Source organism: Hyla sarda, unplaced genomic scaffold (genome assembly GCF_029499605.1).
Source record: "Hyla sarda isolate aHylSar1 unplaced genomic scaffold, aHylSar1.hap1 scaffold_2313, whole genome shotgun sequence".
Classification (NCBI taxonomy): domain Eukaryota; kingdom Metazoa; phylum Chordata; class Amphibia; order Anura; family Hylidae; genus Hyla; species Hyla sarda.
Window position 1 is genome coordinate 1 of NW_026608995.1, and position 16,718 is coordinate 16,718.

At 46.0% G+C, this 16,718-nt stretch overlaps 7 non-coding genes across 7 annotated transcripts; all 7 read left to right on the top strand.

Moving 5' to 3' along the window:
• Positions 1-1,867: 1,867 nt before the first annotated feature.
• Positions 1,868-2,058, top strand: LOC130322272 (U2 spliceosomal RNA). The gene has a single exon (XR_008867816.1). It is a non-coding gene; the product is annotated as a U2 spliceosomal RNA (small nuclear RNA).
• Positions 2,059-4,146: 2,088 nt separating this feature from the next.
• LOC130322284 (U2 spliceosomal RNA) lies at positions 4,147-4,337 on the top strand. The gene has a single exon (XR_008867827.1). It is a non-coding gene; the product is annotated as a U2 spliceosomal RNA (small nuclear RNA).
• Positions 4,338-6,432: 2,095 nt separating this feature from the next.
• On the top strand, positions 6,433-6,623 carry LOC130322288 (U2 spliceosomal RNA). The gene has a single exon (XR_008867831.1). It is a non-coding gene; the product is annotated as a U2 spliceosomal RNA (small nuclear RNA).
• Positions 6,624-8,718: 2,095 nt separating this feature from the next.
• LOC130322289 (U2 spliceosomal RNA) lies at positions 8,719-8,909 on the top strand. The gene has a single exon (XR_008867832.1). It is a non-coding gene; the product is annotated as a U2 spliceosomal RNA (small nuclear RNA).
• Positions 8,910-10,915: 2,006 nt separating this feature from the next.
• On the top strand, positions 10,916-11,106 carry LOC130322290 (U2 spliceosomal RNA). The gene has a single exon (XR_008867833.1). It is a non-coding gene; the product is annotated as a U2 spliceosomal RNA (small nuclear RNA).
• A 2,097-nt stretch (positions 11,107-13,203) lies between these two features.
• On the top strand, positions 13,204-13,394 carry LOC130322273 (U2 spliceosomal RNA). The gene has a single exon (XR_008867817.1). It is a non-coding gene; the product is annotated as a U2 spliceosomal RNA (small nuclear RNA).
• Positions 13,395-15,488: 2,094 nt separating this feature from the next.
• LOC130322274 (U2 spliceosomal RNA) lies at positions 15,489-15,679 on the top strand. Its single transcript, XR_008867818.1, has one exon. It is a non-coding gene; the product is annotated as a U2 spliceosomal RNA (small nuclear RNA).
• Positions 15,680-16,718: the final 1,039 nt, after the last annotated feature.

Below are 16,718 nucleotides of genomic sequence, written 5' to 3' on the forward strand. Positions count from 1 at the left end.
GGAGCATTTGAGTAGCCAGCACACCTGTGCAGGTAGGGCATGACATGATAGGCAGCTGCCTTGATAGCGGGTGGGTGCTGAATGTTCCTAATTGACAAAATAAGATTAATGCTTATGAAGAAATATAAAATCTCATCCCTTCCCCAATATCGCGCCACACCCCTACCCCTTAATTCCCTGGTTGAACTTGATGGACATATGTCTTTTTTCGACCGTACTAACTATGTAACTATGTAACATAACATGGGGGGGGGGGTCTCCTGGCTGTTCACACAGGTGTGTCATTGCTGTACATTGACCATGCATTGCTTCTGTGGTATTGCAAAGGCAAAGACAAATGCTTCCAGCCATCCATTGCACTAATGGATTGGTCATCAGCTGGCTGTCTATGTCCCGCATCAATATAGACCAAAGTACAGAGGGTTAGGCTATGCTATTGTGCACCTACCTGATGCATCAGAAGGTGCGAGGCCCTTGCTAAATTCTGTGCACAGACTTTGAGATCTATGCTTTAGACTGTATCTAAACCTGCTCCAACATGGACTGACATTCTGGCCTACTTTCAGCCGATGCGACTTGTCTGTCGCTGAACAGTCGCTTTTTATGTATTCAGCACCTATGTATAATGTTGTAAAAATGCTCTAGAAGCTAAAGTCGCAGAAATGTCGCACATATTTGGCCTGCAACTTTCTGTGCGACAAATTCAGACAGGAAAAATCAGTATAAATCCTTAGAAAATTATCCCCCAGTGTCTCCATCTGCTGGCGGTATTGAATAAGCATTGCTGCACTGATGGGGTATGCATTAGACGAAAAAAAAGAAGAAAAAGAAGAATAATACGCCCAGAAAAGAGGCGAAAAGGAGAAAAACGTAAAAAAACGTGAAAAAAAAGTAAGAGGAAGAGAAGGGAAAAAAAGGTGGAAATGGGTTTAAAAGTGATTTCGGCGGAGAAATTATATATATATATATATATATATATATATATATATATATACGCGCACACACACACATATATATAAACGTATTCTCCGTTGAGATATTGCAGCCGCTGCTGTGTCCAGGCCCAGGAGCCTTAGCACTGTGCTATGATGTCACTCAATACCACTGACATCACTAGGTGTAAACAACATCTCTCCTTTGCTGTGTATGTGACTATGGAGCTGTTTGGTGATGTCGTCTATTACGGCCTTCATAGAAGCAACAGGAGATTGTTGCATCCATCTAGAACCCTCAGAACTACAGTGCTATGATGTCACTCACTTCCACAGGCCTTGCAGAGTGTAAACAACAACAACCCAGCTTTGTTGTGTATGTAACCATAGGGATTTGTGATGTCACCTAGAACCTTCACAGCAGCGACAGCTTTATGAGGAGCATCAGCACTGCTCTGCCTGAGCAGAACCATCACCGCCATAGGTTGTCAAATAACCCGGATTTAACCCACACAGGTAAGTCCAATGGGGTGCAGGCATGTCCTCTATGCTTACAGCTTCCCGTGGGTGTTGGTTTGATACCGTTTGGGGACAGCCAAGGAGGCATCTGCAGGCAACAAAGGTAGGTGTGTGCTTGTGTGTGTGTTTCCTATGCAGATCCTAAGCCCAGTGTCACATGCAAGTAGGAGGAGTAAGAAGGGTTCCTGGCAAATCCGGGTTATGGATTGCATTTAAAAAGGCCCCGTGGGAGTGCAATGGGCCCCTGTCTTGCTGCTTAGCAATAATGGTATGGGTTTAGGTTCTGCTGTGTGTACTGGTGGTTGACTGCCCCCCAGCCCAGAGTGTGCATGGAAAATTGTCTGGCAGCCTCCCTGACAGCAAGCAGTGATAGTGCCCATGAAGGGGACCTTGTTGGGCCCGCCCCTTTCACGGTTATCGCTTCTCGGCCTTTTGGCTAAGATCAAGTGTAGTATCTGTTCTTATCAGTTTAATATCTGATACGTCCCCTATCTGGGGACCATATATTAAATGGATTTTTGAGAACGGGGGCCGATTTCGAAGCTTGCTTCCGTCGCCCTATGCATTGACCCGATATGGCAGTATCTTCGGGTACAGTGCACCACCCCCTTACAGGGTTAAAAAGAAAGATTCCTACTTTCATTGCTACCTGCTTGCTTGCTGGCTAGCCAGCTAGCCAGCCCTGTGGGCCTTGCTGCTGCTGCTTCTGCAGCCAAAAAACAAAAGGTGGTGCTGCTGCTGCTTCTGCTGCTTCTGCTTCTGCTTGTGTCTGGCCGCTGTTGGAGCGTCCAGGCACAGGACTTCTGCTGCTGCTGACTAAATGGCCTCCTTAATTGGATCATTTGAGTAGCCAGCACACCTGTGCAGGTAGGGCATGACATGATAGGCAGCTGCCTTGATAGCGGGTGGGTGCTGAATGTTCCTAATTGACAAAATAAGATTAATGCTTATGAAGAAATATAAAATCTCATCCCTTCCCCAATATCGCGCCACACCCCTACCCCTTAATTCCCTGGTTGAACTTGATGGACATATGTCTTTTTTCGACCGTACTAACTATGTAACTATGTAACATAACATGGGGGGGGGGGTCTCCTGGCTGTTCACACAGGTGTGTCATTGCTGTACATTGACCATGCATTGCTTCTGTGGTATTGCAAAGGCAAAGACAAATGCTTCCAGCCATCCATTGCACTAATGGATTGGTCATCAGCTGGCTGTCTATGTCCCGCATCAATATAGACCAAAGTACAGAGGGTTAGGCTATGCTATTGTGCACCTACCTGATGCATCAGAAGGTGCGAGGCCCTTGCTAAATTCTGTGCACAGACTTTGAGATCTATGCTTTAGACTGTATCTAAACCTGCTCCAACATGGACTGACATTCTGGCCTACTTTCAGCCGATGCGACTTGTCTGTCGCTGAACAGTCGCTTTTTATGTATTCAGCACCTATGTATAATGTTGTAAAAATGCTCTAGAAGCTAAAGTCGCAGAAATGTCGCACATATTTGGCCTGCAACTTTCTGTGCGACAAATTCAGACAGGAAAAATCAGTATAAATCCTTAGAAAATTATCCCCCAGTGTCTCCATCTGCTGGCGGTATTGAATAAGCATTGCTGCACTGATGGGGTATGCATTAGACGAAAAAAAAGAAGAAAAAGAAGAATAATACGCCCAGAAAAGAGGCGAAAAGGAGAAAAACGTAAAAAAACGTGAAAAAAAAGTAAGAGGAAGAGAAGGGAAAAAAAGGTGGAAATGGGTTTAAAAGTGATTTCGGCGGAGAAATATATATATATATATATATATATATATATATATACGCGCACACACACACATATATATAAACGTATTCTCCGTTGAGATATTGCAGCCGCTGCTGTGTCCAGGCCCAGGAGCCTTAGCACTGTGCTATGATGTCACTCAATACCACTGACATCACTAGGTGTAAACAACATCTCTCCTTTGCTGTGTATGTGACTATGGAGCTGTTTGGTGATGTCGTCTATTACGGCCTTCATAGAAGCAACAGGAGATTGTTGCATCCATCTAGAACCCTCAGAACTACAGTGCTATGATGTCACTCACTTCCACAGGCCTTGCAGAGTGTAAACAACAACAACCCAGCTTTGTTGTGTATGTAACCATAGGGATTTGTGATGTCACCTAGAACCTTCACAGCAGCGACAGCTTTATGAGGAGCATCAGCACTGCTCTGCCTGAGCAGAACCATCACCGCCATAGGTTGTCAAATAACCCGGATTTAACCCACACAGGTAAGTCCAATGGGGTGCAGGCATGTCCTCTATGCTTACAGCTTCCCGTGGGTGTTGGTTTGATACCGTTTGGGGACAGCCAAGGAGGCATCTGCAGGCAACAAAGGTAGGTGTGTGCTTGTGTGTGTGTTTCCTATGCAGATCCTAAGCCCAGTGTCACATGCAAGTAGGAGGAGTAAGAAGGGTTCCTGGCAAATCCGGGTTATGGATTGCATTTAAAAAGGCCCCGTGGGAGTGCAATGGGCCCCTGTCTTGCTGCTTAGCAATAATGGTATGGGTTTAGGTTCTGCTGTGTGTACTGGTGGTTGACTGCCCCCCAGCCCAGAGTGTGCATGGAAAATTGTCTGGCAGCCTCCCTGACAGCAAGCAGTGATAGTGCCCATGAAGGGGACCTTGTTGGGCCCGCCCCTTTCACGGTTATCGCTTCTCGGCCTTTTGGCTAAGATCAAGTGTAGTATCTGTTCTTATCAGTTTAATATCTGATACGTCCCCTATCTGGGGACCATATATTAAATGGATTTTTGAGAACGGGGGCCGATTTCGAAGCTTGCTTCCGTCGCCCTATGCATTGACCCGATATGGCAGTATCTTCGGGTACAGTGCACCACCCCCTTACAGGGTTAAAAAGAAAGATTCCTACTTTCATTGCTACCTGCTTGCTTGCTGGCTAGCCAGCTAGCCAGCCCTGTGGGCCTTGCTGCTGCTGCTTCTGCAGCCAAAAAACAAAAGGTGGTGCTGCTGCTGCTTCTGCTGCTTCTGCTTCTGCTTGTGTCTGGCCGCTGTTGGAGCGTCCAGGCACAGGACTTCTGCTGCTGCTGACTAAATGGCCTCCTTAATTGGATCATTTGAGTAGCCAGCACACCTGTGCAGGTAGGGCATGACATGATAGGCAGCTGCCTTGATAGCGGGTGGGTGCTGAATGTTCCTAATTGACAAAATAAGATTAATGCTTATGAAGAAATATAAAATCTCATCCCTTCCCCAATATCGCGCCACACCCCTACCCCTTAATTCCCTGGTTGAACTTGATGGACATATGTCTTTTTTCGACCGTACTAACTATGTAACTATGTAACATAACATGGGGGGGGGGTCTCCTGGCTGTTCACACAGGTGTGTCATTGCTGTACATTGACCATGCATTGCTTCTGTGGTATTGCAAAGGCAAAGACAAATGCTTCCAGCCATCCATTGCACTAATGGATTGGTCATCAGCTGGCTGTCTATGTCCCGCATCAATATAGACCAAAGTACAGAGGGTTAGGCTATGCTATTGTGCACCTACCTGATGCATCAGAAGGTGCGAGGCCCTTGCTAAATTCTGTGCACAGACTTTGAGATCTATGCTTTAGACTGTATCTAAACCTGCTCCAACATGGACTGACATTCTGGCCTACTTTCAGCCGATGCGACTTGTCTGTCGCTGAACAGTCGCTTTTTATGTATTCAGCACCTATGTATAATGTTGTAAAAATGCTCTAGAAGCTAAAGTCGCAGAAATGTCGCACATATTTGGCCTGCAACTTTCTGTGCGACAAATTCAGACAGGAAAAATCAGTATAAATCCTTAGAAAATTATCCCCCAGTGTCTCCATCTGCTGGCGGTATTGAATAAGCATTGCTGCACTGATGGGGTATGCATTAGACGAAAAAAAAGAAGAAAAAGAAGAATAATACGCCCAGAAAAGAGGCGAAAAGGAGAAAAACGTAAAAAAACGTGAAAAAAAAGTAAGAGGAAGAGAAGGGAAAAAAAGGTGGAAATGGGTTTAAAAGTGATTTCGGCGGAGAAATATATATATATATATATATATATATATATATATATATATATACGCGCACACACACACATATATATAAACGTATTCTCCGTTGAGATATTGCAGCCGCTGCTGTGTCCAGGCCCAGGAGCCTTAGCACTGTGCTATGATGTCACTCAATACCACTGACATCACTAGGTGTAAACAACATCTCTCCTTTGCTGTGTATGTGACTATGGAGCTGTTTGGTGATGTCGTCTATTACGGCCTTCATAGAAGCAACAGGAGATTGTTGCATCCATCTAGAACCCTCAGAACTACAGTGCTATGATGTCACTCACTTCCACAGGCCTTGCAGAGTGTAAACAACAACAACCCAGCTTTGTTGTGTATGTAACCATAGGGATTTGTGATGTCACCTAGAACCTTCACAGCAGCGACAGCTTTATGAGGAGCATCAGCACTGCTCTGCCTGAGCAGAACCATCACCGCCATAGGTTGTCAAATAACCCGGATTTAACCCACACAGGTAAGTCCAATGGGGTGCAGGCATGTCCTCTATGCTTACAGCTTCCCGTGGGTGTTGGTTTGATACCGTTTGGGGACAGCCAAGGAGGCATCTGCAGGCAACAAAGGTAGGTGTGTGCTTGTGTGTGTGTTTCCTATGCAGATCCTAAGCCCAGTGTCACATGCAAGTAGGAGGAGTAAGAAGGGTTCCTGGCAAATCCGGGTTATGGATTGCATTTAAAAAGGCCCCGTGGGAGTGCAATGGGCCCCTGTCTTGCTGCTTAGCAATAATGGTATGGGTTTAGGTTCTGCTGTGTGTACTGGTGGTTGACTGCCCCCCAGCCCAGAGTGTGCATGGAAAATTGTCTGGCAGCCTCCCTGACAGCAAGCAGTGATAGTGCCCATGAAGGGGACCTTGTTGGGCCCGCCCCTTTCACGGTTATCGCTTCTCGGCCTTTTGGCTAAGATCAAGTGTAGTATCTGTTCTTATCAGTTTAATATCTGATACGTCCCCTATCTGGGGACCATATATTAAATGGATTTTTGAGAACGGGGGCCGATTTCGAAGCTTGCTTCCGTCGCCCTATGCATTGACCCGATATGGCAGTATCTTCGGGTACAGTGCACCACCCCCTTACAGGGTTAAAAAGAAAGATTCCTACTTTCATTGCTACCTGCTTGCTTGCTGGCTAGCCAGCTAGCCAGCCCTGTGGGCCTTGCTGCTGCTGCTTCTGCAGCCAAAAAACAAAAGGTGGTGCTGCTGCTGCTTCTGCTGCTTCTGCTTCTGCTTGTGTCTGGCCGCTGTTGGAGCGTCCAGGCACAGGACTTCTGCTGCTGCTGACTAAATGGCCTCCTTAATTGGATCATTTGAGTAGCCAGCACACCTGTGCAGGTAGGGCATGACATGATAGGCAGCTGCCTTGATAGCGGGTGGGTGCTGAATGTTCCTAATTGACAAAATAAGATTAATGCTTATGAAGAAATATAAAATCTCATCCCTTCCCCAATATCGCGCCACACCCCTACCCCTTAATTCCCTGGTTGAACTTGATGGACATATGTCTTTTTTCGACCGTACTAACTATGTAACTATGTAACATAACATGGGGGGGGGGTCTCCTGGCTGTTCACACAGGTGTGTCATTGCTGTACATTGACCATGCATTGCTTCTGTGGTATTGCAAAGGCAAAGACAAATGCTTCCAGCCATCCATTGCACTAATGGATTGGTCATCAGCTGGCTGTCTATGTCCCGCATCAATATAGACCAAAGTACAGAGGGTTAGGCTATGCTATTGTGCACCTACCTGATGCATCAGAAGGTGCGAGGCCCTTGCTAAATTCTGTGCACAGACTTTGAGATCTATGCTTTAGACTGTATCTAAACCTGCTCCAACATGGACTGACATTCTGGCCTACTTTCAGCCGATGCGACTTGTCTGTCGCTGAACAGTCGCTTTTTATGTATTCAGCACCTATGTATAATGTTGTAAAAATGCTCTAGAAGCTAAAGTCGCAGAAATGTCGCACATATTTGGCCTGCAACTTTCTGTGCGACAAATTCAGACAGGAAAAATCAGTATAAATCCTTAGAAAATTATCCCCCAGTGTCTCCATCTGCTGGCGGTATTGAATAAGCATTGCTGCACTGATGGGGTATGCATTAGACGAAAAAAAAGAAGAAAAAGAAGAATAATACGCCCAGAAAAGAGGCGAAAAGGAGAAAAACGTAAAAAAACGTGAAAAAAAAGTAAGAGGAAGAGAAGGGAAAAAAAGGTGGAAATGGGTTTAAAAGTGATTTCGGCGGAGAAATATATATATATATATATATATATATATATATATATATATATACGCGCACACACACACATATATATAAACGTATTCTCCGTTGAGATATTGCAGCCGCTGCTGTGTCCAGGCCCAGGAGCCTTAGCACTGTGCTATGATGTCACTCAATACCACTGACATCACTAGGTGTAAACAACATCTCTCCTTTGCTGTGTATGTGACTATGGAGCTGTTTGGTGATGTCGTCTATTACGGCCTTCATAGAAGCAACAGGAGATTGTTGCATCCATCTAGAACCCTCAGAACTACAGTGCTATGATGTCACTCACTTCCACAGGCCTTGCAGAGTGTAAACAACAACAACCCAGCTTTGTTGTGTATGTAACCATAGGGATTTGTGATGTCACCTAGAACCTTCACAGCAGCGACAGCTTTATGAGGAGCATCAGCACTGCTCTGCCTGAGCAGAACCATCACCGCCATAGGTTGTCAAATAACCCGGATTTAACCCACACAGGTAAGTCCAATGGGGTGCAGGCATGTCCTCTATGCTTACAGCTTCCCGTGGGTGTTGGTTTGATACCGTTTGGGGACAGCCAAGGAGGCATCTGCAGGCAACAAAGGTAGGTGTGTGCTTGTGTGTGTGTTTCCTATGCAGATCCTAAGCCCAGTGTCACATGCAAGTAGGAGGAGTAAGAAGGGTTCCTGGCAAATCCGGGTTATGGATTGCATTTAAAAAGGCCCCGTGGGAGTGCAATGGGCCCCTGTCTTGCTGCTTAGCAATAATGGTATGGGTTTAGGTTCTGCTGTGTGTACTGGTGGTTGACTGCCCCCCAGCCCAGAGTGTGCATGGAAAATTGTCTGGCAGCCTCCCTGACAGCAAGCAGTGATAGTGCCCATGAAGGGGACCTTGTTGGGCCCGCCCCTTTCACGGTTATCGCTTCTCGGCCTTTTGGCTAAGATCAAGTGTAGTATCTGTTCTTATCAGTTTAATATCTGATACGTCCCCTATCTGGGGACCATATATTAAATGGATTTTTGAGAACGGGGGCCGATTTCGAAGCTTGCTTCCGTCGCCCTATGCATTGACCCGATATGGCAGTATCTTCGGGTACAGTGCACCACCCCCTTACAGGGTTAAAAAGAAAGATTCCTACTTTCATTGCTACCTGCTTGCTTGCTGGCTAGCCAGCTAGCCAGCCCTGTGGGCCTTGCTGCTGCTGCTTCTGCAGCCAAAAAACAAAAGGTGGTGCTGCTGCTGCTTCTGCTGCTTCTGCTTCTGCTTGTGTCTGGCCGCTGTTGGAGCGTCCAGGCACAGGACTTCTGCTGCTGCTGACTAAATGGCCTCCTTAATTGGATCATTTGAGTAGCCAGCACACCTGTGCAGGTAGGGCATGACATGATAGGCAGCTGCCTTGATAGCGGGTGGGTGCTGAATGTTCCTAATTGACAAAATAAGATTAATGCTTATGAAGAAATATAAAATCTCATCCCTTCCCCAATATCGCGCCACACCCCTACCCCTTAATTCCCTGGTTGAACTTGATGGACATATGTCTTTTTTCGACCGTACTGTGGTATTGCAAAGGCAAAGACAAATGCTTCCAGCCATCCATTGCACTAATGGATTGGTCATCAGCTGGCTGTCTATGTCCCGCATCAATATAGACCAAAGTACAGAGGGTTAGGCTATGCTATTGTGCACCTACCTGATGCATCAGAAGGTGCGAGGCCCTTGCTAAATTCTGTGCACAGACTTTGAGATCTATGCTTTAGACTGTATCTAAACCTGCTCCAACATGGACTGACATTCTGGCCTACTTTCAGCCGATGCGACTTGTCTGTCGCTGAACAGTCGCTTTTTATGTATTCAGCACCTATGTATAATGTTGTAAAAATGCTCTAGAAGCTAAAGTCGCAGAAATGTCGCACATATTTGGCCTGCAACTTTCTGTGCGACAAATTCAGACAGGAAAAATCAGTATAAATCCTTAGAAAATTATCCCCCAGTGTCTCCATCTGCTGGCGGTATTGAATAAGCATTGCTGCACTGATGGGGTATGCATTAGACGAAAAAAAAGAAGAAAAAGAAGAATAATACGCCCAGAAAAGAGGCGAAAAGGAGAAAAACGTAAAAAAACGTGAAAAAAAAGTAAGAGGAAGAGAAGGGAAAAAAAGGTGGAAATGGGTTTAAAAGTGATTTCGGCGGAGAAATATATATATATATATATATATATATATATATATATATATATATATACGCGCACACACACACATATATATAAACGTATTCTCCGTTGAGATATTGCAGCCGCTGCTGTGTCCAGGCCCAGGAGCCTTAGCACTGTGCTATGATGTCACTCAATACCACTGACATCACTAGGTGTAAACAACATCTCTCCTTTGCTGTGTATGTGACTATGGAGCTGTTTGGTGATGTCGTCTATTACGGCCTTCATAGAAGCAACAGGAGATTGTTGCATCCATCTACAACCCTCAGAACTACAGTGCTATGATGTCACTCACTTCCACAGGCCTTGCAGAGTGTAAACAACAACAACCCAGCTTTGTTGTGTATGTAACCATAGGGATTTGTGATGTCACCTAGAACCTTCACAGCAGCGACAGCTTTATGAGGAGCATCAGCACTGCTCTGCCTGAGCAGAACCATCACCGCCATAGGTTGTCAAATAACCCGGATTTAACCCACACAGGTAAGTCCAATGGGGTGCAGGCATGTCCTCTATGCTTACAGCTTCCCGTGGGTGTTGGTTTGATACCGTTTGGGGACAGCCAAGGAGGCATCTGCAGGCAACAAAGGTAGGTGTGTGCTTGTGTGTGTGTTTCCTATGCAGATCCTAAGCCCAGTGTCACATGCAAGTAGGAGGAGTAAGAAGGGTTCCTGGCAAATCCGGGTTATGGATTGCATTTAAAAAGGCCCCGTGGGAGTGCAATGGGCCCCTGTCTTGCTGCTTAGCAATAATGGTATGGGTTTAGGTTCTGCTGTGTGTACTGGTGGTTGACTGCCCCCCAGCCCAGAGTGTGCATGGAAAATTGTCTGGCAGCCTCCCTGACAGCAAGCAGTGATAGTGCCCATGAAGGGGACCTTGTTGGGCCCGCCCCTTTCACGGTTATCGCTTCTCGGCCTTTTGGCTAAGATCAAGTGTAGTATCTGTTCTTATCAGTTTAATATCTGATACGTCCCCTATCTGGGGACCATATATTAAATGGATTTTTGAGAACGGGGGCCGATTTCGAAGCTTGCTTCCGTCGCCCTATGCATTGACCCGATATGGCAGTATCTTCGGGTACAGTGCACCACCCCCTTACAGGGTTAAAAAGAAAGATTCCTACTTTCATTGCTACCTGCTTGCTTGCTGGCTAGCCAGCTAGCCAGCCCTGTGGGCCTTGCTGCTGCTGCTTCTGCAGCCAAAAAACAAAAGGTGGTGCTGCTGCTGCTTCTGCTGCTTCTGCTTCTGCTTGTGTCTGGCCGCTGTTGGAGCGTCCAGGCACAGGACTTCTGCTGCTGCTGACTAAATGGCCTCCTTAATTGGATCATTTGAGTAGCCAGCACACCTGTGCAGGTAGGGCATGACATGATAGGCAGCTGCCTTGATAGCGGGTGGGTGCTGAATGTTCCTAATTGACAAAATAAGATTAATGCTTATGAAGAAATATAAAATCTCATCCCTTCCCCAATATCGCGCCACACCCCTACCCCTTAATTCCCTGGTTGAACTTGATGGACATATGTCTTTTTTCGACCGTACTAACTATGTAACTATGTAACATAACATGGGGGGGGGGTCTCCTGGCTGTTCACACAGGTGTGTCATTGCTGTACATTGACCATGCATTGCTTCTGTGGTATTGCAAAGGCAAAGACAAATGCTTCCAGCCATCCATTGCACTAATGGATTGGTCATCAGCTGGCTGTCTATGTCCCGCATCAATATAGACCAAAGTACAGAGGGTTAGGCTATGCTATTGTGCACCTACCTGATGCATCAGAAGGTGCGAGGCCCTTGCTAAATTCTGTGCACAGACTTTGAGATCTATGCTTTAGACTGTATCTAAACCTGCTCCAACATGGACTGACATTCTGGCCTACTTTCAGCCGATGCGACTTGTCTGTCGCTGAACAGTCGCTTTTTATGTATTCAGCACCTATGTATAATGTTGTAAAAATGCTCTAGAAGCTAAAGTCGCAGAAATGTCGCACATATTTGGCCTGCAACTTTCTGTGCGACAAATTCAGACAGGAAAAATCAGTATAAATCCTTAGAAAATTATCCCCCAGTGTCTCCATCTGCTGGCGGTATTGAATAAGCATTGCTGCACTGATGGGGTATGCATTAGACGAAAAAAAAGAAGAAAAAGAAGAATAATACGCCCAGAAAAGAGGCGAAAAGGAGAAAAACGTAAAAAAACGTGAAAAAAAAGTAAGAGGAAGAGAAGGGAAAAAAAGGTGGAAATGGGTTTAAAAGTGATTTCGGCGGAGAAATATATATATATATATATATATATATATATATATATATATATATACGCGCACACACACACATATATATAAACGTATTCTCCGTTGAGATATTGCAGCCGCTGCTGTGTCCAGGCCCAGGAGCCTTAGCACTGTGCTATGATGTCACTCAATACCACTGACATCACTAGGTGTAAACAACATCTCTCCTTTGCTGTGTATGTGACTATGGAGCTGTTTGGTGATGTCGTCTATTACGGCCTTCATAGAAGCAACAGGAGATTGTTGCATCCATCTAGAACCCTCAGAACTACAGTGCTATGATGTCACTCACTTCCACAGGCCTTGCAGAGTGTAAACAACAACAACCCAGCTTTGTTGTGTATGTAACCATAGGGATTTGTGATGTCACCTAGAACCTTCACAGCAGCGACAGCTTTATGAGGAGCATCAGCACTGCTCTGCCTGAGCAGAACCATCACCGCCATAGGTTGTCAAATAACCCGGATTTAACCCACACAGGTAAGTCCAATGGGGTGCAGGCATGTCCTCTATGCTTACAGCTTCCCGTGGGTGTTGGTTTGATACCGTTTGGGGACAGCCAAGGAGGCATCTGCAGGCAACAAAGGTAGGTGTGTGCTTGTGTGTGTGTTTCCTATGCAGATCCTAAGCCCAGTGTCACATGCAAGTAGGAGGAGTAAGAAGGGTTCCTGGCAAATCCGGGTTATGGATTGCATTTAAAAAGGCCCCGTGGGAGTGCAATGGGCCCCTGTCTTGCTGCTTAGCAATAATGGTATGGGTTTAGGTTCTGCTGTGTGTACTGGTGGTTGACTGCCCCCCAGCCCAGAGTGTGCATGGAAAATTGTCTGGCAGCCTCCCTGACAGCAAGCAGTGATAGTGCCCATGAAGGGGACCTTGTTGGGCCCGCCCCTTTCACGGTTATCGCTTCTCGGCCTTTTGGCTAAGATCAAGTGTAGTATCTGTTCTTATCAGTTTAATATCTGATACGTCCCCTATCTGGGGACCATATATTAAATGGATTTTTGAGAACGGGGGCCGATTTCGAAGCTTGCTTCCGTCGCCCTATGCATTGACCCGATATGGCAGTATCTTCGGGTACAGTGCACCACCCCCTTACAGGGTTAAAAAGAAAGATTCCTACTTTCATTGCTACCTGCTTGCTTGCTGGCTAGCCAGCTAGCCAGCCCTGTGGGCCTTGCTGCTGCTGCTTCTGCAGCCAAAAAACAAAAGGTGGTGCTGCTGCTGCTTCTGCTGCTTCTGCTTCTGCTTGTGTCTGGCCGCTGTTGGAGCGTCCAGGCACAGGACTTCTGCTGCTGCTGACTAAATGGCCTCCTTAATTGGATCATTTGAGTAGCCAGCACACCTGTGCAGGTAGGGCATGACATGATAGGCAGCTGCCTTGATAGCGGGTGGGTGCTGAATGTTCCTAATTGACAAAATAAGATTAATGCTTATGAAGAAATATAAAATCTCATCCCTTCCCCAATATCGCGCCACACCCCTACCCCTTAATTCCCTGGTTGAACTTGATGGACATATGTCTTTTTTCGACCGTACTAACTATGTAACTATGTAACATAACATGGGGGGGGGTCTCCTGGCTGTTCACACAGGTGTGTCATTGCTGTACATTGACCATGCATTGCTTCTGTGGTATTGCAAAGGCAAAGACAAATGCTTCCAGCCATCCATTGCACTAATGGATTGGTCATCAGCTGGCTGTCTATGTCCCGCATCAATATAGACCAAAGTACAGAGGGTTAGGCTATGCTATTGTGCACCTACCTGATGCATCAGAAGGTGCGAGGCCCTTGCTAAATTCTGTGCACAGACTTTGAGATCTATGCTTTAGACTGTATCTAAACCTGCTCCAACATGGACTGACATTCTGGCCTACTTTCAGCCGATGCGACTTGTCTGTCGCTGAACAGTCGCTTTTTATGTATTCAGCACCTATGTATAATGTTGTAAAAATGCTCTAGAAGCTAAAGTCGCAGAAATGTCGCACATATTTGGCCTGCAACTTTCTGTGCGACAAATTCAGACAGGAAAAATCAGTATAAATCCTTAGAAAATTATCCCCCAGTGTCTCCATCTGCTGGCGGTATTGAATAAGCATTGCTGCACTGATGGGGTATGCATTAGACGAAAAAAAAGAAGAAAAAGAAGAATAATACGCCCAGAAAAGAGGCGAAAAGGAGAAAAACGTAAAAAAACGTGAAAAAAAAGTAAGAGGAAGAGAAGGGAAAAAAAGGTGGAAATGGGTTTAAAAGTGATTTCGGCGGAGAAATATATATATATATATATATATATATATATATATATATATATACGCGCACACACACACATATATATAAACGTATTCTCCGTTGAGATATTGCAGCCGCTGCTGTGTCCAGGCCCAGGAGCCTTAGCACTGTGCTATGATGTCACTCAATACCACTGACATCACTAGGTGTAAACAACATCTCTCCTTTGCTGTGTATGTGACTATGGAGCTGTTTGGTGATGTCGTCTATTACGGCCTTCATAGAAGCAACAGGAGATTGTTGCATCCATCTAGAACCCTCAGAACTACAGTGCTATGATGTCACTCACTTCCACAGGCCTTGCAGAGTGTAAACAACAACAACCCAGCTTTGTTGTGTATGTAACCATAGGGATTTGTGATGTCACCTAGAACCTTCACAGCAGCGACAGCTTTATGAGGAGCATCAGCACTGCTCTGCCTGAGCAGAACCATCACCGCCATAGGTTGTCAAATAACCCGGATTTAACCCACACAGGTAAGTCCAATGGGGTGCAGGCATGTCCTCTATGCTTACAGCTTCCCGTGGGTGTTGGTTTGATACCGTTTGGGGACAGCCAAGGAGGCATCTGCAGGCAACAAAGGTAGGTGTGTGCTTGTGTGTGTGTTTCCTATGCAGATCCTAAGCCCAGTGTCACATGCAAGTAGGAGGAGTAAGAAGGGTTCCTGGCAAATCCGGGTTATGGATTGCATTTAAAAAGGCCCCGTGGGAGTGCAATGGGCCCCTGTCTTGCTGCTTAGCAATAATGGTATGGGTTTAGGTTCTGCTGTGTGTACTGGTGGTTGACTGCCCCCCAGCCCAGAGTGTGCATGGAAAATTGTCTGGCAGCCTCCCTGACAGCAAGCAGTGATAGTGCCCATGAAGGGGACCTTGTTGGGCCCGCCCCTTTCACGGTTATCGCTTCTCGGCCTTTTGGCTAAGATCAAGTGTAGTATCTGTTCTTATCAGTTTAATATCTGATACGTCCCCTATCTGGGGACCATATATTAAATGGATTTTTGAGAACGGGGGCCGATTTCGAAGCTTGCTTCCGTCGCCCTATGCATTGACCCGATATGGCAGTATCTTCGGGTACAGTGCACCACCCCCTTACAGGGTTAAAAAGAAAGATTCCTACTTTCATTGCTACCTGCTTGCTTGCTGGCTAGCCAGCTAGCCAGCCCTGTGGGCCTTGCTGCTGCTGCTTCTGCAGCCAAAAAACAAAAGGTGGTGCTGCTGCTGCTTCTGCTGCTTCTGCTTCTGCTTGTGTCTGGCCGCTGTTGGAGCGTCCAGGCACAGGACTTCTGCTGCTGCTGACTAAATGGCCTCCTTAATTGGATCATTTGAGTAGCCAGCACACCTGTGCAGGTAGGGCATGACATGATAGGCAGCTGCCTTGATAGCGGGTGGGTGCTGAATGTTCCTAATTGACAAAATAAGATTAATGCTTATGAAGAAATATAAAATCTCATCCCTTCCCCAATATCGCGCCACACCCCTACCCCTTAATTCCCTGGTTGAACTTGATGGACATATGTCTTTTTTCGACCGTACTAACTATGTAACTATGTAACATAACATGGGGGGGGGGTCTCCTGGCTGTTCACACAGGTGTGTCATTGCTGTACATTGACCATGCATTGCTTCTGTGGTATTGCAAAGGCAAAGACAAATGCTTCCAGCCATCCATTGCACTAATGGATTGGTCATCAGCTGGCTGTCTATGTCCCGCATCAATATAGACCAAAGTACAGAGGGTTAGGCTATGCTATTGTGCACCTACCTGATGCATCAGAAGGTGCGAGGCCCTTGCTAAATTCTGTGCACAGACTTTGAGATCTATGCTTTAGACTGTATCTAAACCTGCTCCAACATGGACTGACATTCTGGCCTACTTTCAGCCGATGCGACTTGTCTGTCGCTGAACAGTCGCTTTTTATGTATTCAGCACCTATGTATAATGTTGTAAAAATGCTCTAGAAGCTAAAGTCGCAGAAATGTCGCACATATTTGGCCTGCAACTTTCTGTGCGACAAATTCAGACAGGAAAAATCAGTATAAATCCTTAGAAAATTATCCCCCAGTGTCTCCATCTGCTGGCGGTATTGAATAAGCATTGCTGCACTGATGGGGTATGCATTAGACGA